This window comes from Pleurodeles waltl, chromosome 12 (genome assembly GCF_031143425.1).
Source record: "Pleurodeles waltl isolate 20211129_DDA chromosome 12, aPleWal1.hap1.20221129, whole genome shotgun sequence".
Lineage (NCBI taxonomy): Eukaryota > Metazoa > Chordata > Amphibia > Caudata > Salamandridae > Pleurodeles > Pleurodeles waltl.
Genome location: NC_090451.1, coordinates 688,219,401 through 688,240,981, shown reverse-complemented (window position 1 = coordinate 688,240,981; position 21,581 = coordinate 688,219,401). Strand labels below are relative to the sequence as shown.

Here is a 21,581-nt window from a genome sequence, read left to right as displayed (position 1 = left end):
GGCTGGGAAGGGGAGCCAATGGAGCTCCATCAGGGTGGGTGTGATGTGATCATATTTCTTCAGATCCCGGAGCAGTCTTAGGGCACTGCCTATTGGTGGGGTGAGATGAATGCAAAAGGCCCAAAGTCCCAGTGTGTGTGGGGAACAGAACACAGGAAGTGGCTGCACCATGCCTGTCTCTGTTTGAGCATTGACTGAGACCTGCGCCTGCTGGCCTTTGCTTGCATCCTGCTTCAATGCAGGTCAGAACATGAGGAGTCTTTTTTGTACCTCTCTGACAGAACAACTTCATCACCATGATTTCCCTAATATAAATTGTTTTTATATTATATTACCACTGTTTTTGTATTTGTTTGAGCAGTTTCTCATGTTTATCAATTCATCATTATTCATTCTTTTCATCAAATTTATTTATGCTATTATGGAAATTCTAGTTCATTTCATGTTAATTCTCTCACTAGTGTATCTTACTTTCTATTTTGTCTTATTCAGTATGAGTGTGGTATGTCTGAGTTAGGTAATTAATTTCCTTTGATGTATTTTCCCATTTATTTTTCTAGTATTTTAATCCTTTGTAAAAACATGTAATAAAATACATATTTTTGTGATAGAACATCTGCATTTATTATTTCTTATCTATGTTCAGCCGTCTTGTCTTAGCATGCATTATCGTTAGTCTGTAATATATCATGTCATAATTATCTGAATCCATTGTGATTTCTTTCTGAAGATGATTATTTCGTCAGGTTGCATTGTTGTAGCTCATTTAGTAGTTCTTTCTACATCAGAACATAAGGAGTGCCTGAAAGGTTCAGAGACATGACCCCCCACAGCCCCCCGGTGTCACTCTGTTACTGTTGTGAATCAGACGCCAACAGTGCTTCAGATGTCTGGGCCTCGTGGATATTTAAAATCCCCATGTCCTAATCTGCGAATCCAGAAATGATGCAAATTTCTTTAACAAGCCCCGTAAAAAAACAGATTCCACAAAATTTCCGGATTGTCATTTTTTTCTCGCTGTATTTTATATTTGCATTACTTTGCATAATGGCGGCGTCAGTTTTAGTTGCAACTGTGGCTAAACATGCGGTCGCCTCTTTCTCGTGTATAACAGTTTCTGCTTTGTGGGTCACTTTAGAAGTGAGTACCCACACAATTCAGTTTCATTGCGTACTGCCCGTGTGCAGCTGTGCTCTTACAGCAAGCACAAATGGTGTCTCGTGCACGACACATGTTAAGGCCTGGCAGCTCAGTGGCCTATGCGCCGACTGCAGACATCTGTGTTTTACCGGCTGCTCGCGAGCTTGAAGGCAATGGGGGGCCGACTAAGCCGTTCCTCCTTCGAGAGTTGATAAAATGAGTATGATTGGGTTGTGAAGGTGGACTTTACAATTACGTATTGTAAAGTCTCTTTTCACATTTAGGTTTGACAATTTTCTTTTTCATTACATGGTATATCAATATTACTTAGATTAAATCATGTGTTATTTTATTTACAAAGCGCTTTCCTGCCCTAGAAAGGGGGGTCCTGGCACCACAGTTATGGTCTCCCATGCAGCCAATGTGGTCACTGCGTGCTATAGGTTATATAATGCCACTAATGCACGTAAAGACCCCGAAATGCAATAAAGTTCTTTAAATGTGTTTTCCAACCACAGATGCTCTTGGCATCTCTGTTTTTTTCGTGATATCTTCTTTAGAAAAGTTTTTGAACAGTGAACACCACTGCCCTGGATAGTCATCGGAGGTGAGTCATTCTGAGTCAACACCACACTGTGTCTGAGCGCTAAGTGTAACTGAGCTTCGATGAAATGTGGTCAGTCGGGCCGGATAAAACGCCGAAGGGAGGAGGCGCGCTCTTCTGTGTAAGCTCTGACCCTGAGACAAGAACTCCAGGGTTTAACCTTGTACGCCTCCCTTCACCAAACTCCCTAACCTTGAAGGGTTTGTTACATCCCCCCGAGGGTCCGCCATTTTGGCGGTAAACACTGGGGACGCTTGCAACGCGGCTATCAGTGTGACGCTCAGAGTACAGATAAAAAGGTGTGTTTTTGCATTTTCTGACAACTTGCTGCGTGAAGGGCCTCTCTTACAAACCGCTGAGGTAGCTCAGTGGGTCGAGCATCTGCTGCAGAGACCTGTGTGGGTGTGTGAGACGTGCAGCCCAAAGGTTCCAGTCACACGGGGCCAGCCCCGACGTTCATCCTTATGAGACTTTTAATATGCATAGCGTTGAGTGCGCTATAAATAGACTTATTAAAAAGCCGCCAACTGAAAATTTAGTTTGTGGCGAGCACTGCATAAATGAGCATGCCAATCGCACACATGTCTAGCGCAGGGGCATATATGCATTGCCTACACGTCTAAGGTGGCCGTAATTTTAAAGTCAACAAAAACTGGGACATTTCATAAAAAATAGAAAAGGGACTACAATTTTACTTAAACTGGGCGCACAGAATGACCCCGTCTAACAGCATAGAATTTCAGAAGAGGCACAAAGAACATATATGAAGTGCATTTTCTTAAAGCCAGTATCATGCCTTTTAATTAAATTGTTTTCTGCAAACAGCTGCTAACTCTCACTGCGTTGGAAAAACAGGCCACATAGATGGGTATGAGTAAAGTGCTGATACCAGCCATGCCCACACACGTACACATCACGTCACAAGAGCACACATGGAGACGGCGCTCTGGAGATACCCAGAACCTCGGACTGAACTCGAGAGCGCTCGCTGCCACCTGCCACTCACCACACGCAGACAGGAGGCACGCCGGGGGGCACCGGTGCCAGCTGAGGGAACACACACGGGGGTACAGGCAAATAGACCCATGCACCCCAAGTTAAGTCTTGTCTGCAGGCTAGAAAACTGCAATATATATGAATGAATGACTAGGGCAAATGTTGGCACTAAACTGATTGAGTCACTCTGGTCTACACAAGTCTTACCAGAAGCTGAAGCCGACAATTTGAATGGGTAGCCACATACAAATTCTAAGGGGAATGCTGATAATCTAGTATGAGGTATTTGATCAGGCTTTCCAGTCTCCTGAGCATCTTGTAAATGTGAGAACTGCCAATATAATCTGCACACTTCTACACATCCTTCCTGTAAACTATATGCATGTCTAAATGTGCTACCCCACACCATGTGCTGTAATTTTGAAATCTTTTTCCAGGAGTTGATATTTAAGCACCCCATAAACTCTAAACTAAGATCACTAAACCTCTGTCTAAAACTGTGTTCTTGGTAGCCTTTTGTGAACCGAACAGAAGGTACTGTTGTAGGAGGCTGGCCTGGTTTGTTGTGGGTACCCTAGGTACTTACACCTTATATATTTACCCATGGTTCTAATAATGTAGTGTATGTGCATATGTGTGTATATTCATGTGTGTGTGTGTGTATATATATATATATATATATATATATATATATATATATATATATATATATGTATGTATGTGTATATGTTGTTTCTGTGCTTGGCATGTTCGTGGATCATTGCATGGCTCCTGGGTGGGTTGTTATTCGAGATATCTATGAATTCCTGCTCTCATCTTATCACACTTATCTACCCATCATCATATGTCATGTCTCTATCAAACTATCCTCCATTCTCGCTCTGACCCATCCCAAATCCATTCTACTACTTTCATCTCCTAAATAACTCTGCCTAAGCTCTTCCCTCCGCTTCCACATCTAACTCACCAAACCTCACTCTACTACCGTGACCTCCCACACAACCCTACTAAATTCTCCCTCATTTATCTCACCCTGCTACTATGCTCTCCCTAACCCTTCCAAATACTCTTCCCTCCTCCATCCCCCTTCACTCATCCCAAGCCTTTGGGTTAAGATTAAGGAAATACTCTCTATTAACACTTCTGGATTTCTTTCATCCTCCACCCCACCATTACTCCAGTCAATCTAACTAACAAACTCTCATATCCGCGGCTCAAATGAACTCATAATAATACTAAAACTGTACTCATTATTTCCCGATACTAATCCATCACTAATTCTTGTTGGGTTCCAGAGTAGCATGCTACTCACCGAAAAGCACTTCGACGCCTCGTCAGGGGTAGTAAGCGCTATATAAATACTATTACAATACAATATAATACAGGCAGCCCCCGGCCACACCCACCGCCACACAACACTGCGTCACTGCCTCTCATCTGTCTGAGAGTGCGTGGGGGGGGGGGAAATCTACACACCCCGGGCCACAAACACCCAGCAGAAAACCCGCCTTCAAACAGCCACACCCATGCACACCACAGAGTACAAAGATGTGGCGCAGAATTAAAATCAGTGATTACGCCACAAAAAAAGGCATTTAACAAGAGATACACAACCCAGACAGTCATATACAATCAAATAATGGAAACCCCAAAAGCGTATGAAAATGTTAGCCGGAGGAAAAGCGCTTCAGTGCCGTAACCCAAGTGTAGAAGGCGCTATACTATTGCTCATAACACATCATAGCTCGTGGGGTGAACAGGCACCGTAGAGTAGTGGGAAATGACCGAGGAACACTGATAGAGCGACGCAGGCACTGGAAAACGGCGCTTACGTGCTGCTAGTACAGTGTGTCACGACACCAATGTTAACACAAGTCGTGTTCCACTATGTGTAAAGTTTGTATTTGTCACATTAGGGGGGGGGGGGTGTCTAATGGCCAGAGCTGACGTCTCTGGAGCTGGAGAACCAGGCTCTAGTCTCGGCGTCGGCTCAACATCCTGACATCTTGGGCAAAACACTTCATCTCCCGCCTGTCCTAGTGAAACGCGACTGGTGCTCGTGTAAAGCGCACCGAAACCGTCGGCTCGAATTCGCGCTACATAAAAAACAAACCTGGAAAAAACTGTCACCCAAGCCCTCATCAGGGACACAACTGTGAGAAAAAACGGGTGCACCTGCTGATGGTCAAAGCCGAGAGGCCAAGAAAGGAATGGGCATGGCTTCTAAGCTCGCCAATTGCCGCGAAACCATACCGGAGCGCCTCAGTGGACACCGTGGCAAAGCTCGCATTCCTCTGAGGGGCCACATACCTCATATCTCTCGTTTTGGCACCAAACCCAATACCCTGAATTCTCCTAAGCGCCTAGAAGCCATCCTGTATGGGCGTACAAGTCACCAGAGCCTTACTGCGGATGTAATCAATCTCGGGCACGTTTGCATAACTTTTTTTGTGTGTAGTCAGCTTACCCTGACCGGCAGGGCCCTCCTCCGCCGCAGTCCCGCCTGCGGGAGCGTTCCGGGGGTTCGGCCTCGGTCCCGAGTCCCAGCCTCGAAGACCCGTCTCCTGGCCGGACCGGGCCTCAGGGCGCTATATATCACATCTGACGGGAAGCGGCCGTCACATCCTTTCCCGGGCTCGGGCCCTCTCCTGGCCCCGCCGGACAGCGCGAGCCTGTATTTTTAGGATGTTCAGTAACATGGCAGCGTGGGGGGAGTTTTAGGATCCCGAGGAAAAGGGCTGGGCTGTTTCAGGAACTTCCACAGGAATTACTTAGGAAAACAAGGCCCCGGGGGCTCATCGTGAAAGGTGGCGTCTGCCCCCGAGGCCCCAAGCACACTGCTGGCTGCCTGGTCACCGAGGACTCTGCCCCTAAAGTATCAGAAATTAAAATTATGCATTTTCCTATTAAAATATAATTCAACAGTACTAGCCTATTCAGCATTTTGGCGTCCAAAGTGGTCCTTTTCACGAGGCTTGCTTTGAGCGTCTTATCCCAGTCAAGGCTTGTGGGTGGGTGGGGCGGGGGTGTGTGTGTGTGTGGGGGGGGGGGGGGGGGGGGGGGGGGGGCCTATGTGTGGGTGTGTGGGTGTGTGCCTCGTGGGTCCATTCGTGCTGATTTTACAGTGGTAAGAAGCTCCTGGCGCTATTAATCTGCATGAGCAGCGCACATGCCTGATTCTGCCTGTTCGCGGAAGTCTGCAGAATCTCGCCAACTTTTTATGTAACTCTGCGAAATTCCATGGAGCGAAACTCTGCAAATTCCTTCCACCCCCAGGCTATATGGCGCAGGTAGCTTACATTATCCATATGGCCCACGCTGTCCACATGCCCCTAGACCAGTGGTCTTCAAACTTTTTAATACCCCTAAGTGGTAAAAAAAAAAATTATCAAGCCCCCCTCATAACTATTCATAATTATTCTATTAAGTCAGCAATGTTTAAATATGTCTAGGCTGCCGTTCTGTAATCTTTTTCAAAATGCAATAAAATTTTTTTTTTACTTAAAACAAACACTATTATCTGCATAATCCTTGAAGACCCCCTGCTCTTGACTCCTCAGACGCGGCATATGCCCTCACACTGCCCACGTGAGCCAAGCTTCTCACATTGTCCCTACGTGGGCAGGTATCTTCACTCTGCTATATGCCCTAAGCTCCTCACACTGTCCATATGTCCCAGGCATACCATATGGCCAAAGTTCCTCACATTGTTCATATGCCACAGACTTCTCACACTATCCATAGGTCCCAGGCTCCCCCCTTTTTCTGTACATGTGACCTAAACTCCACAGACTGTCTTTCCATGAGCCCCAGGGTCCTCACGTTGTCAGTCCATACGTCCCAGGCTCCTCACGTTGTCACCATGTACATCCCAGGCTCCTCACATTGTCAATCCATACGTCCCAGGCTCCTCACATTGTCTGTACATGTGACCTAAACTCCACAGACTGTCTTTCCATGAGCCCCAGACTCCTCACGTTGTCAGTCCATACATCCCAGGGTCCTCACATTGTTAGTCCATATGTCCCAAAGACCTCGCATTGTTCAGATTCTCCAGGTTCCTCACGCTGTCCACATGTCCCAGGCTTGTCACCCTGCCTATCTGCCCAAGGTTTCTCACACTGCCCTTGTGCCCAGGGTTTCTGAAACTACCTGTATGCCCAAGGTTTCCTCAAACTGCCCTTGTGCCCAGGGTTTCTGAAACTACCTGTATGCCCAAGGTTTCTCAAACTGCCCGTGTGCCCAAGGTTTGTGAAACTGCCCATAAGTCCTGGGTTTCTCAAACTGCCTGTGTGCCCAAGGATCATGAAACTGCCCATGTGCCCAAGGTTTCTCAAACTGCTTGCGTGCCCAAGGTTTCTCAAACTGCCCATGTGCCCAAGGTTTCTCAAACTGCCCGTGTGCCCAAGGATCATGAAACTGCCCATGTGCCCAAGGTTTCTCAAACTGCCCGTGTGCCCAAGGATCATGAAACTGCCCATGTGCCCAAGGTTTATCAAAATGCCTGTGTGCCCAAGGATCATGAAACTGCCCATGTGCCCAAGGTTTCTCAAACTGCTTGCGTGCCTAAGGTTTCTCAAACTGCCCATGTGCCCAAGGTTTCTCAAACTGCCCGTGTGCCCAAGGATCATGAAACTGCCCATGTGCCCAAGGTTTCTCAAACTGCCCGTGTGCCCAAGTATCATGAAACTGCCCATGTGCCCAAGGTTTCTCAAACTGCCCGTGTGCCCAAGGATCATGAAACTGCCCATGTGCCCAAGGTTTATCAAAATGCCTGTGTCCCCAAGGTTTCTGAAACTGCCCATGTGCCCTAGGTTTCTCACATGGCCTCTTCATGTAACTCAAGATTCTCAGACTATCCATATGCCCTAGCTTCCGCATAACTTCCATGTGCCCCTGTGCTCAGCACTGTTCCTATGCCCAAGCACCCCCTCTCTCTATGTGCCCCGGCCTACTCACACAGCCCGTGCCCCCCATGTTGTCTTTCCATGTGCCACACACTCCGCGCATTGTCCATCCATGTTTATCTACATGTGCACGCGTCTCCCTGCATCATATGTACATGTGTCCTAAGGTCCTCGCATTGTCTGTCCTTGTTCAACATACTTCTCACTGATTACTCCTACCAGAGCGGACAGTGACAGTCCTAACACATCTACTGACTATGAGACTCCTACACCTGTGACACTTCAGACTATGCAGCCCCCAAAGCCACAAGAATGGCCTGGCAGGGAGGTTTTACTCTTTTAATGTGTATTCAGTGAATAAACCCCTGTTCTTGTGCTCATCTGCAAATGAGACAAACGGCCACCATGTACCAAACTGCCCACTACAAATGCCGGTGTTGACAATTGAGTGCTGTGCTGAGCACCGGAAACCACCGGCTCAAATTAAGCACTGGGTCTTGTGCTCCTCACACTTTCAGTGGATGGACCCATTCTGCTCAGTAAGCAGTGCTAAATTTGTGGAAAAAAAAAAAATGCCAGGGCCCAAGGTTTTTTACAGGTATCCACTGCTTGTGGCATTATCCACAATGCCTGCTGAGTGCCAACATTAGCTACTAATCATCACACTCGTACAAGTGTGATAATTATGGACTATTTCAAGCCACTTCAAACTGTAGGGATGGCCCGAGAGTCTTAAGGCCTGATTTAGATATTGACGGAGGGGTTACTCCATCACAATGGTGACAGATCTGTCCGCTGAAATTTAAATCTCATTATATCCAATGGGATTTAGATTTCGGCAAACGGGATGTCAAAAATCTAAAGGAGGCTCTTTGTGTTTTTTAAGCACATTAAGTAGTTAAAAGTGCAACTGAGGAAATCAACTAAAAATAGACATGGGGCCATCAAGTGGTACATTCTCAGAAATATTACTGTTTAGAAATAAGTGCAGATGCCGAAATTGATCAGTCCAAGTAGGTGAAATATGTCAGGTAGCGCCCCTAGACGAGCAGTGGAAGCCACAGGACTCCCTTCCACTGAGACAGGGGTCTTCAAGGTAACTGGGGAGCGGGTCCCCCTAGGAGAGTCTCTAGTGATTCCACAAAAATGAGCAGCAATAAACCGTAAAGTGTGATGGGCCATCACTAACATGTTTTGTCATTTATATCCAAACCAGGAGTGTGTGTCAAAAGGGGAGGGACTCCAAACGCCCTTCAACCCCCCCCCCCCCAATAATCACACTGGGGATACTTCGACATGTTAGTAAAGCCCACCAGACCAGAATAGCATGTTTGGCTTCATGTATTTTGTTTCATTTTTAAAACATTATCAGAACTTAACTGCAATATTTAAATGAATCTAGACATATTTGAACATTGCCAATTTAAAAGAATAATTGTGAAACATTCAGAGGGGGCCAAAGTGATTTTATTTCACTTGGAGGTCGCATGGCATTAATATGTTTGAAGATCACTGCACTGAGGGGACAGAAAAGCCTAACTGAGGACTTTCTTAAAATAACAGCAAAATGTATGTTTGGCTGTGTTGGGAGAATCACATTGACGTAGTCTTTTTTTAATTTTACATCCACAACACTTTGCATGATGGGACTTGTAGGCCCATAACACAGCACACAGGAGTCCTAAAATCCAATGAATATAAAAACCAGGACGGACTGAAGGCGGCCCTGGTGACCTTGTAGCTGAGGGGGTAATTTTTGTGAGGTTTGGTGGCTCAGTGACAAATTTGCCCACTACAAAAATCTGCAACTGACCTCATGGTCACAGGTTCGGATCCTAGAAGTTCCAGTCAGCATCTCATCCTCCCAAGGGTGATAAAATGCGTACTTTTCTGATGGGTAACAAACACATATCTGTTATTTGCAAATGGCATGCTGGCAGCATTGAGGAGTGGGCCTCTGGCTGTGGGACACTGTTTGATCCTGGGCACCAGACAGCTCCTGGGTCCTGCTAGAAACCCCATGGCAATGAGCTGGTTGGTGCCACGGGAGGTGTGTGTGGTGTGGGAGGTGGGTGTTAGAGTGCCTCCCCAGTGCTGGGTACCTGTGAAAGCTCAGCCCTCGGCGTGTTTTCTTCACGTGTGGCCCCCATGGCCCCATCACGTCAGACAGGAAGCAGGCAGTGACTCAAGCGCTTTTGTTTTTCTCTCGAAGCAGAGAGAAAGTTGGTTGTGGTAATGCAGGGCCGGTGTCCCCTTTACACCGACTTCCGGCCATTGTCTCCGGCCTGGAGGGAGCAACCCGAAAGGAAATGGTGGATTTTCAATTCCGCCGGTCCCTCCGCCCACGAGCTCCTTCCGTGCTGGCCGTGCTCGTGAACTTGGCCAAGGACCCTCTGGCAATAATGTCAATCCATTGATCTCACGAGTTTAGGTTTACCACAGCAGAGCTATCCCTCAGGTTGCGCATATTTTACACAATTAGGCCTACCACAGTAGAGCTATCCCTCGGGTTACATTGATTTAGAGTATCCAGTCTACCACAGCAGAACTATCCCTCAGATTATACAGATTTTAGAGACACAAAACTGCAGTAGCAGTCATACCTCAGTATTACAACAGTCTTACAGTACTGGCCCATCACAGCAGAGAGATTACATTGATTTTTCAGTATCTGGTCTACAACAGCAGAGCTATCCCTCAGGTTACATTTGATTTTTCAGTGTCTGGTCTACCACAGCAGAGCTATCCCTCAGGTTACACTGATTTTACAGTATCTGGTCTACCACATCTGAGCTAGCCCTCAGGTTACAGTGATTTACAGTATCCCATCTACCACAGCAGAGCTATCCCTCAGGTTAGATTGATTTACAGTATCCAGTCTTCCACAGCAAAGCTATACCCATGGTTACATGCGTTTTACAGATTCAGGCCTACAACAGCAGTCATACCTCAGATTACATGCATTTTACAGTATTATGTCTACCACAGCAGAGCTATCCCTCAGGTTACAGTGATTTACAGTATCCGGTCTACCGCAGCAGAGCTATCCCTCAGGTTATAGTGTTTTACAGTATCTGGTCTACCACAGCAGAGCTATCCCTCAGGTTACACAGATTTTACAGACTAACGACCTACAACAGCAGTCATACCTCAGTTTTACAACACTCTTACAGTACTGGCCCACCACAGCAGAGCTATCCCTCAGGTTACACTGATTTACAGTATCCAGTCTACCGCAGCGGAGCTATCCCTCAGGTTACACAGATTTTACAGACTAAGACCTACAACAGCAGTCATACCTCAGTGTTACAACACTCTTACAGTACTGACCCCCCACAGCAGAGCTATCCCGCAGGTTACACTGAATTACAGTATCCAGTCTACCGCAGTGGAGCTATCCTTCAAGTTACATTGATTTACACTGTCTGGTCTACCACAGCAGAGCTATCCCTCAGGTTACATTGATTTATAGTATCCGGTCTACCACAGCAGAGCTATCCCTCAGGTTACACAGATTTTACAGACTAAGACCTACAACAGCAGTCATACCTCAGTGTTACAACACTCTTACAGTACTGACCCACCACAGCAGAGCTATCCCTCAGGTTACACTGATTTACAGTATCCAGTCTACCGCAGTGGAGCTATCCTTCAAGTTACATTGATTTACACTGTCCCGTCTACCACAGCAGAGCTATCCCTCAGGTTACATTGATTTATAGTATCCGGTCTACCACAGCAGAGCTATCCCTCAGGTTACACAGATTTTACAGACTAAGACCTACAACAGCAGTCATACCTCAGTGTTACAACACTCTTACAGTACTGACCCACCACAGCAGAGCTATCCCTCAGGTTACACTGATTTACAGTATCCAGTCTACCGCAGTGGAGCTATCCTTCAAGTTACATTGATTTACACTGTCCCGTCTACCACAGCAGAGCTATCCCTCAGGTTACAGTGATTTACAGTATCAAGTCTACTACAGCAGAGTTATCCCTCAGGTTACACAGATCCTACAAGTTCTGGCTTATGATTGCACAGCCATTGTCCCAGAGATCAAAGTATGCAGGGTAATCGGGAATTACATTCCAAAGCTTTAAAATTTTGATCAAAACAGTTCACATATTTTTTTTTAATTTAAAAAAGAAACAGTTCCACCACCATTGAGTTGCGGGGGGTTGAAAGAGGGAAGAAGGAACTCTTCTACCATGAAGCCAGAGAAGGGAGAGCTGTCTGAAGAAGAAACAAACCTTCTCCAGTGTGGCTCTTACCTGAAAGAAATGTAAATGTGTGAGCCAGTAAAGGGTTAAATTGATAGAATCTGCAGTTTTTGCTTTTAATGTTAACTTAAAGATGTTTGCAGGAGGTGCCAAGTCCACGGGGTATTACTTAAAAAACAACTTTTGAAAGCACACTATACATTTAAACAGACTTTTTTGCACATTTTGTGACACTATTTACACTGTATGCAACCTAATTTAAATAGTGCTTTCTGTCACTGTCTTGGATCTTGCAGCACTACAAACATGTTCCTACTTCCCCGGTGCACTGACCAGATTTTAAATGAATGACCACCCAGTTTCACCCACAGGCATCTGAAGTGATTAGGTCAACCGACTGAGCTGCCCTATCAAGAAAAATGCATTTCGCCCACAGGTAAAGTTAAAATCCATTTAAATTTCATTCAAGATGTGTATATTGTATGTAGGTGAAAGGCCAACAAAAAAGTTACCGAACTTGATGTGCCCGCCCTCTCACTCGCTGACCACGCCCACATTGTACTCAGGGTCACAGTTCCCATACTTTTCTTTAAGCACTTCGACCACCGCATTCTTAAGGTCACACATATCTACACGGACTGCCCTCGGGGGACTGATCCTTCAGCAAGGATGTTACAGACATCACCCTACTTCAGTAGTGGTTACACGTACAATATGAGTTCAGTCTTAGAAAGCAGAGCTGTCTCTCATGTTACGCAGATCTTACACGTTCAGTCCTCAGGCTGCAGACTTGCCGCTTCGCACGGGCTGTGAAAGACGGGAGGCCTCGACAGGCGTGGCCTTAGAAGCTTAACGAAATAATTATTATCAGAGTTAAGGCCTCTCTAAAGCTTGGAAAACCCCTCCTGCACCCCAGGACAGCCCCATCGCTTCAGCAATTCAGGAAAGTACTCAAGACCTGGCTGTGCGAATGGACACATCCCCAGGAAACTGCTGGGAATCCCAGCTCCTTGAGACCCTCACGGTGTGATTTGCTGCACTTCACAACTCCTGATTGGTCGAAGGGTGCCCAGAGAAGCAGGCAGTCTTGGCCCCAGAGGAGGGAGGAGGGTGCCCTCAGCAGGGGCTCTGCAAACAAGGGTGCAGTAGGTGCAGTTACAATTCTCCTCAAAGAGCAGATGGGTGGGGGGGGGGGGGGCGTTTTCAGTGCTTTCTTCGGGGTCACTGGAGCTCTTGGTAGGCCACTGGGCCCCTGGTCCTGAGGGGGTTTGAAGCCTGGTTCTCTAGCCGAGGGACTGTCTGCGCGTCTCAGTGAGGAATAGCCCGCCTGTCTCATCGAGGGACTGTCTGTCCGTCTCAGTGAGGCACAACCCGCCTGTCTCATCGAGAGACAGCCTCCCTGTCTCGTGCAGGGACAGCACGTGTCTCTCTTTGGCCCCAGAGATGGGAAGAGGACGACCTGAGGGGGTTTTGTAGTTTCTTTCTCTAGCCAGGTACTGTCCGCCTGTCTCATGGAGGTACATCCTCCCTGTCTCATCGAGAGACAGCCTCCCTGCCTCTCTGGCCCCAGAGAGGGGAAGCAGGCGCCCCGCCGCTGTCTGTTGCCGGGATGACTAAACGCCTTTAATAGTTCGCGCTTCCTCCCCAGCTGCTAACGAGGGAAGTGGGCTGAACTTCTGGCGAAAACACACAAAAATCAGATATATTGAAAAAACCCTTCCTCGACAAAAAAAAATCCCCAGGACAGAGCAGGAAAGAGGGGTCGTGGGGATAATGGGACAGGGAGGGGGAGGGAGGACTGTAACAAGTGACATCAGTGCCTAAAAAGCAGATTCCTTTCAGTCCTTTCATATTTAACAGGCTAGATGGGCACTGCGCACAGAAACCCACCCCAGCCCCTGATCTGGAAACCCCCAATGCACTTCACATGTACTGGTGCCCTCCCACGTGCTGTGCCTTCTGTCATGGCTGCACGTGCCCACGTGTAGTGCACGATGCCTCCCCCACTCCCAACAGCACTTTGAATGCTGGCACACGTAAATTCCTTTACTCCAGAATAATTGTGGGACTATTTGTCCTACGTGCATAGGTGGGTTTGCACAGAAACCAGGACTGGAGGGGGCTGCCACAGAGCAAATCTTCTATTTCACTGGTCATCTAGGTCCATTCCTTCTGTCACTTAAAAGATTTTAAAAAAGCAAAAATGGTATTTAAAATAGCAAAAAAGAGTTCACACTGGGTAAGTATTAAGCTAAACATTAAGAGAAACGATTTGAAAGTTCTGGCGTGCCACTGTCATAATTTAGCATCTTGGATAAACCACCTATGGATAAACAAAGAGGACACCCAGAGCAGATTAATAGCTCCCAAAATCAGTCAACAGACATCCAGTAAGTTCAGTTCAAAGCACAACTTAAGTAGTGGGATTGTGATGTTTCATTCCATTCAGAACAGACAGTCGACACTTGTTTAGTTGTTGACGACTTTTTCGAGGCTATATGTAAACTACCATAGAGTACCAGGCGTAACCGGTGTTGCAAGTTGTAGAATGATAGGCATTGTCAGTGGAAAACGTCCGTGTGGAAAGGTAGGGCCAAAGGTTTTTCTACGTATCCAAAAAAGTCTGGCCAACACTCATAGAGTTAAGTAACAAAGTCAAAAAGAGGTTGAATATGGGGAGGCCATGATAAGTCATCCAAATTCTGTGAAAACTGCGGATGCGTAGGGTAGAAAAAATTTGTAAGAGGCCCTTACAAACTTTTCTACCCTACGCGGCAGCAGTTTTGACACATTCAACTTCTTTTTGACTTTGTTACTTAACTATATGCGTGTCGGCCAGATAAAAATAAAACCAAGTCTTTCTTTTAAAAAATTTCAGCCCACAAAATGCAATCATAAAAGCAACCGCAACAGTTCCTTGCACTCCAGCTGAAGAGCAAAGAGCTCCAGCCAGGAGTGTTTTTAAAAAATACAATCACTTTTCCTGGGGGTCTTGGTGTTATTGGCACAGGCGAATTACTGTTTTTTTTTAAAGATTTCTCAGGGCTGCTGGACTCCCTGCAGCCTCCTACAACTTAAAAAAAAAGGCTTGGCGCTGCCCCTCTCTATTCTAGTGGAACCTCCAAGCTGATAAAAATAAACAAAAAAAACTTACAGGACAGAGAAATGAATAATAAATGAGCTGCTCTTGAGGCTCATTTAATATTCAGTTTGGTGTCCCGGTGCCCACCCAGGACACCATATTTTTTTAAGTATTGCAAATGGGGTGTGCCTTTACAGCCAAGAGGACCCCATCCCCTGGGGTCTTTCTTTTGTATTGAGGAGAGAGGGGTGTGCGCCCCCCCTCCTCAACTCATTTGGACCCTGCGACCCCATACTCTGGGTCCTTTGTTTTTTTTTTTTATGTGAGGGAAGCATACAGCCCCCTCCCTGAGCCAACAGTAATCCCAGGGACCCCATCCCTGAGGAACCTGTGGCCCCTTTTTCCTTCTTCAAGTAATTAGGCCATGCAGGATGGGGATTTCTGGGTCCCAAAAGTGTCTCAGGTAGTGGGGCCGCAAGTCACTTCCTATTTTTAAAAGAAATCAGCCTTGGGGATTTGGCCAACAGGGCCAAAATGGTGGCATGTGCCCCTTTCCCAATTATTAAGTAATCAGCTACAGGGGATGAGGGCCCAGTTTTGGTAAGAAAACGGGGGTCACATGACCCCTCCACTTTATCATAAATTCAGCCCCAGAGAATGGGGTCCCCAGGGCCAGGTGTGATGCGGGAAGAGGGGGTCCGCTCACGCCCCCTACCCACATATTATTAAATAGATACCCTAGGGCCTGGGTCACCCAGGTGGATTTAATAATTTAATTTTAAAAAGCTGGACAGCGTTTTGCTTTTATTTTTATGCTGCAATCCCACAGGAATCTTGCAGGATTGCAGCTTTAATTTTTTTGTTTTGTGCCCGGATGGTCTCTCCAGGGCTCCCCCACAAGGGCTAGAGGGGCAGGGGTATCCCTACCCTGCCCGTTATTCACACACACACAATAGCACACACACATGTATAACGCCTTGAGAAGAGGCTTGTCTTCTGTTATATATATATTATATTTTATATATATTTATTTATATATAAATGTATATATAATATATTTTATAATATATATATAAAACAAAATACAACCCTCTTTTCACAAGTGTGTGTGTATATATAAGCAAAAGTTAAATTGAAGTTATAGTTATGTATAGTAGTAACAATAGTTTTCATTTACAAAAAACTCAGAAATTCACTAAAAAACAAAGGTTAAGGTGATGTGATAGGTGAGATTGTCAAAATATCAGAATCAATATAACATTTTAAACTTAAAAACACTGAAATTCACCACTTATAGTTAGTTCATGTAACTATAACTTGTACCCCCAATATGCACAATGATGTCATGAATGATGACATTTCTGATGTCCTAGCCATGTTATCAATGATGTCATAGAACATGTTATGAGTGACATAATATGTGAGGTCATAAGCAGTGCATGGCAGGGCGCGAGTTACAGTTAGTTGAAATGTCTACAACAGGTTAATTTCAGTGTTTTTGTTCTAATTTAAAATGTTACATTTAAACTGAAATTTTCACATGCCAGGTCCTTCACCCAACTCCCCGTGGACAGCCAACCTCTTCACCTTTGTTGTGCACAGTCAAAGGTCTTGTGTGGTGTGGGTTAGACGCAGGTCCAACCACATGTGTGCAGCCAACCGACCACAGACACTTATGCCCCCCTTATCTTTTTATTGGTTGCAGCGATCCGTCCGGACAGCGTGGCCTCTATGCTTCCTTGAGACTCCTGCGGGAGCAGGGAAGTCCTGCTGGCTCCTGCAAGAGTCCCACGGGATCGTGGCAACCCACAAAAAATTTTTTTGTTTACATTTGCACCCCCACAGGGGGGTTCACTCTGAGATACCCCCAACAAGGTCCAATGGTCAGGGTAACCCTTCCCTACCCCCTTATACCTTTTTTTTTTTAATTTTCAGGCTATGGTGACCGAGTGTCCTGATATAGCCTGTCAACAATTCTCTTCATGTGAGGGCAGGCCAATCACAGGGCTGGACTTGCTTGAGCCTCTTGTTGTGCCGGAGCGAGATAGATGATGGGATGAAAAGCCCCCTGAGCCAATCAGGTCACTCTATTATTTCAAGTTGCATGCTCATAGGACGCTTGTGAGAGTGCGCTGAACCCAACAATCCAGATATACATACATTTTGAACCTTCATTTCTAAAAATAAATCCAAGTCACGAAGAGCACACTTTCCGTGTAAGGATATAGCTTTCTGCCAAATTTGGTGTAATTCCATTCAGACATTTGGGCTACAGGGCTGTTCAAAAATCCCTATTTAAATTGCACGGGACTTTGCGGTTTAGGGCCCCTCTTTTTTCTCGGCCCCTGCTTGACGGTTTACCCTGAAACTTTCAAAGAAGGGGCTGAAGTGAGTGAACTTTTTTGGGAAAGTTTTTTGAAGATTCATCAGACGGCGTCAAAGTAAGAAGGAAACAAAAAATGATCTTCCTTTGGGAACTAGGCCCCGACTATAACTATATTATCACCTTATCTGCCACACTACTACTAAATGAAAAAATATAAACAATTTGTCATTGTAAGCAACAAATAAAGCACAGACAGCAGCCTCTAACACAACTAGAACACACAACAGTATTTCTCAATAAAGGTTTCCAAGTTCTTTACCAAAGTCTACTACATGCAGGCTTTAGCAATGGCTAAGTTGTAATAGCTTATCTCCTAAAAATAATATAGCCTACTATACATAGCTGTTACCTTGCTAAGAGAATGTATACAAAGATACTTTTCATTACAAATGGAAACCCAGTTAAAGGTCACTAGATAACCAGCCAAGTGCACAGCAAACATTCAACCTGGACACAAACCTTCGGGGGTGCATTGCCTCCTCATTCCCCAACTCAAGTTTACATTGACCCTCGAACCGGATGCAGCCTTTACTGTGTGCGTAACTCTGCACGCAAAAACGAACCGCACCTGACTCGGAATTGCTTCTAGGAGCTGTATAATCTTATGAAATGTTATTCTAATGACCGGTATGTACTGGATTTTCAATTTTCAGCATATCTAATTCAGTAAAAACGCCCATTGTCCTGTGCAAAGTCATTACCAAGGGAAAGCTTCCAGAGCCATTTTGCTGCCTCTGTAGTGTGCATAACCATCATCGCCTGCCCACTGCTGTGTACAAAAGAACAACTCCCTGTGGCTGCTACACAACTTAAAGTCCCCTGCCTCACAGGACACAGAGACATGGAACTGGATACTATTAACAAAGAGGCCCCTGGTTACTGATTGAAGAAGTTGGCACTATGCTAAGGTGCTCTTTACGGACGCTTGTGCTAAGTACAGCTGTTCACATACAGTCAGTGGCCTCCACGTGTACAAAGCTCACTATCATTTTGCAAAATATTACTCAAATTAGCACTACAGAAGGCACACCAAACTGAACTGTTGTATTCTGCAGATGATGTCATCGATGACGTATTTTGAGATATCACCAGTGATGTCATCAAAAATGCCATTTAACACGTCCTGTGTGATGTAAAACGTGAGGTCATAAGTAATGTACGGCATTACTAGCACATTGAACTGTAACTAGTGACTTTCAGTGATCTTTCATGCTTAAATCATAGGGCTTTTACCACATATGATACGTAACTACAGTGGCCCTTCGACTTTTAGGCTTACTCAATGATTTTTTCTTTAAAGTAACATATTATTACCACACATAACTATAACTTCAATTTAACCTTTATTTTTTTATGGTATATACATATGGCACCCTGCCTTAGAACACCACCATACAAGAAAAAGACTATAGGTGGTACATCCTTCTCCGTTCAAGCAGCCAAACTATGGAATTCATTACCCCCAACTATAGGAGCCACAGATAACTATCTTGTCTTAAGAAAACGACTCAAGAGTTGGCTCTTTCCTTCATAAACACCATATTCAAACAGCTATGGACTGCATATGCCTATGTTGATAAATATTTTTTCTGATTATGTGTATATTTCTAGTTATGTATAGTTCTTTAGAAAATATGTATCACTACTATGTCATAACAATAAAATACACACACACTCTTTAAACCTGTTTAACTAAGTATATTTACCTATGGTTCCAATTATGTATTGTATGTGCATATATGTGTGCATATGTGTGTGTATTCATGTGTGTATGTATGTGTGTGTGTGTATATATATATATATATATATATATATATATATATATGTATGTATGTGTGTATGTTGTTCTGTGCTTGGCATGTTCGTGGGCCATTGCATGGCTCCTGGGTAGGTTGTTATACTAGATATCTATGAATCCCTGCTCTCATCTTATATCACACTTATCTACCCATCACCATATGTCATGTCTCTACCAATCTGTCCTCCATTCCCACTCTGACTCATCCCAAATCCATTCTACTACTTTCATCTCCTAAGTAACTCTGCCTAACCTCTTCCCTCCTCTTCCAAATCTAACTCACCCAAACCTCACTTTACTCCCATGACCTCCCAAACAACCATACTAAATTCACCCTCATTTATCTCACCTTTAACTCATCCAAAACCCCTCCTGCTATTATGATCTCCCTAACCCCTTCCACAGACTCCTCCCTCCTCCACCCTCCTTTACTCATCCCAAGCCTCATCCTATTACCATAAACTCCCAATTAACACTTCTGGATTCTTTCCTCCTCCACCCCTCCATTACTCCAGTCAATTTAACTAACAAACTCTCATATCCGCGGCTCAAATTAACTCATAATAATACTAAAACTGTACTCATATTTCCCGATACTAATCCACCACTAATTCCTTTTGGGCTCCGGAGTAACGTGCTACTCGCCATAAAGTGCTTTGATGCCTCGTCAGGGGTAGTAAGCGCTATATAAATATTACAATACAATATATGTGTGGCTATGTATTTATCATATATATATATATATTTATATATATATATATATACACACACAAAGCACCTTTCTGTCGGTGTTCTCTGGGCCTGCGCACTTTAGAAAACGTCTTAAATAAAATAAAATGATATGAAGTGCCCACTGAATGTACCCTTTAATATGAAGCCAGTGAATACTGACTCAGTGTAAAGTGACCCCCCCCACCCCCCCCCCCAGTGGTGTAGCAAGAATGCCAAGCGCCTCGTGCAAGCATTGAAAATAGACTGTAGTCACAGTTTCGTATCACATAGCCATGACCCCCGGTGCCACTGCAACCGCTGCACTAGTAAAAGCCAGACCCCTCTCACGTTACCCAATTATTGCCCGAATGCCTGTCGAGCCCTTCCACTTCCAAAACGATGGATATTTTGGAGCTTAGGGAAATGTTCATGCCCCTCCCCGCCCACCGATGCCCCCAGTAGTGTGCCAGCCCTCCCTGGCTCACTCTCTGACCCCAAAAGAACCCCCACTACCCACCTGCGGGGCGGAGGTTGTCGGGGTCCCAAAGGGGCGCAGGTCCCGGTCTTCCTTCGGCCGATGGGCGCCCAGAGGCCGGTCAGTGCTTGGTTGCTCTAGCCGGCCTGGGTGTGAGGGCAGGTGCCAGCCACCCACACTCCCCAGGAGCCCTCCTTCCCTCGTTGTTTTGCCTCCTCCAGCTCCGGAATTATTTGCTTTTTCACATTTCCCGCACACTCGAAGTCTTGGCATTTTCGGCCGATGACTCGGTGTTCCTGGAAGTCCCGGCGGCCGTGCCAAGCGGGGGGACTGGCCTGTGGCCTGGTGTGCGGCGGGGCTGCTGGGAGGATGGTGGGGCCGGGGCAGAGCCTGGGCCCGTCAGACAGCTGCCGGGCATTATGTGAGTGACTCTGCCAGACTGGCCTTGAAAGGCCTGAGTCCCGACAAGTGACTGACTCTGCCCAGCCCTACCGGCCTGTCACAGAGAAGCGAGACATGTCCATGTAAGTCCAGCCTTGCACAAACACCAACGTGAAGTGTTACCAACTCTGCCCAGCCCTACCGGCCTCTCACAGGCACAAACGTGACATGTCCCCCGTAAGATCAGCTTTTCACGAAGACCACCGTGATTTGTGACCCACTCACCCCAGCCCTACCGGCTTTTCACGGTGGCAGCTTGACCTGACACTCCTTACCCTGGTCTTGATATACTTTCAGAGGCTCGGGCCTGATATCCGACTCACATTTCTCCAAGCCTCTGCTCAATACATAGGCTTCAGGGTAACAGGACACCGACTCTGCCCCAACCCTACTATATTTCATAGGCAGGGCCTGGACATGTGACTGACTGGCCGGTGCTGCACGGCAGTGTCCATTTGACTAACCCTGCTCCAGTCTGACAAATGTTTGAGTACCCCTGTCTACTTTTTGCAAACTCCTGCCGGGCACGATGCTCTCTGCCCCAGCCCTTCTGGAACTTTACGCCTGATGACTGACTCCGCCCCTTACTAAATACCTTCCACAAGTACCTCGCTAGCATGCGACTGACTGCGCAGTGCTATCAGCGTTCCTCATATTTTTATGGCAATCCTCTGATTGCCATAAGAATATGCTGCGACTGACTTCCAACAACCTGTCAGGCTTTTCAGAGGCCGGGCAGGCGCCCTCTCTCCCCTACCGCGTGCTCCGTTCACAGGCACCAACAGGACACCAGCTTGTTGACATCTCCCCCAGTTCC

The 21,581-nt window shown here is 46.0% G+C and overlaps 1 protein-coding gene across 6 annotated transcripts in view; it reads right to left on the bottom strand.

Moving 5' to 3' along the window:
• BCL6B (BCL6B transcription repressor) overlaps positions 1 to 20,590 on the bottom strand; it is a 53,605-nt gene extending 33,015 nt beyond the window's left edge. For 2 of the 6 annotated variants that reach the window (XM_069218749.1, XM_069218751.1), the window contains exon 1: positions 5,208 to 5,317. The gene's annotated coding sequence lies outside the window, so the exon portion shown is untranslated. Of the gene's footprint in view, positions 1 to 5,207; positions 5,318 to 20,365 lie in introns of those variants that run through there. The other 4 variants (XM_069218752.1, XM_069218750.1, XM_069218748.1 and 1 more) reach the window with 4 other exon arrangements.
• Positions 20,591 to 21,581: the final 991 nt, after the last annotated feature.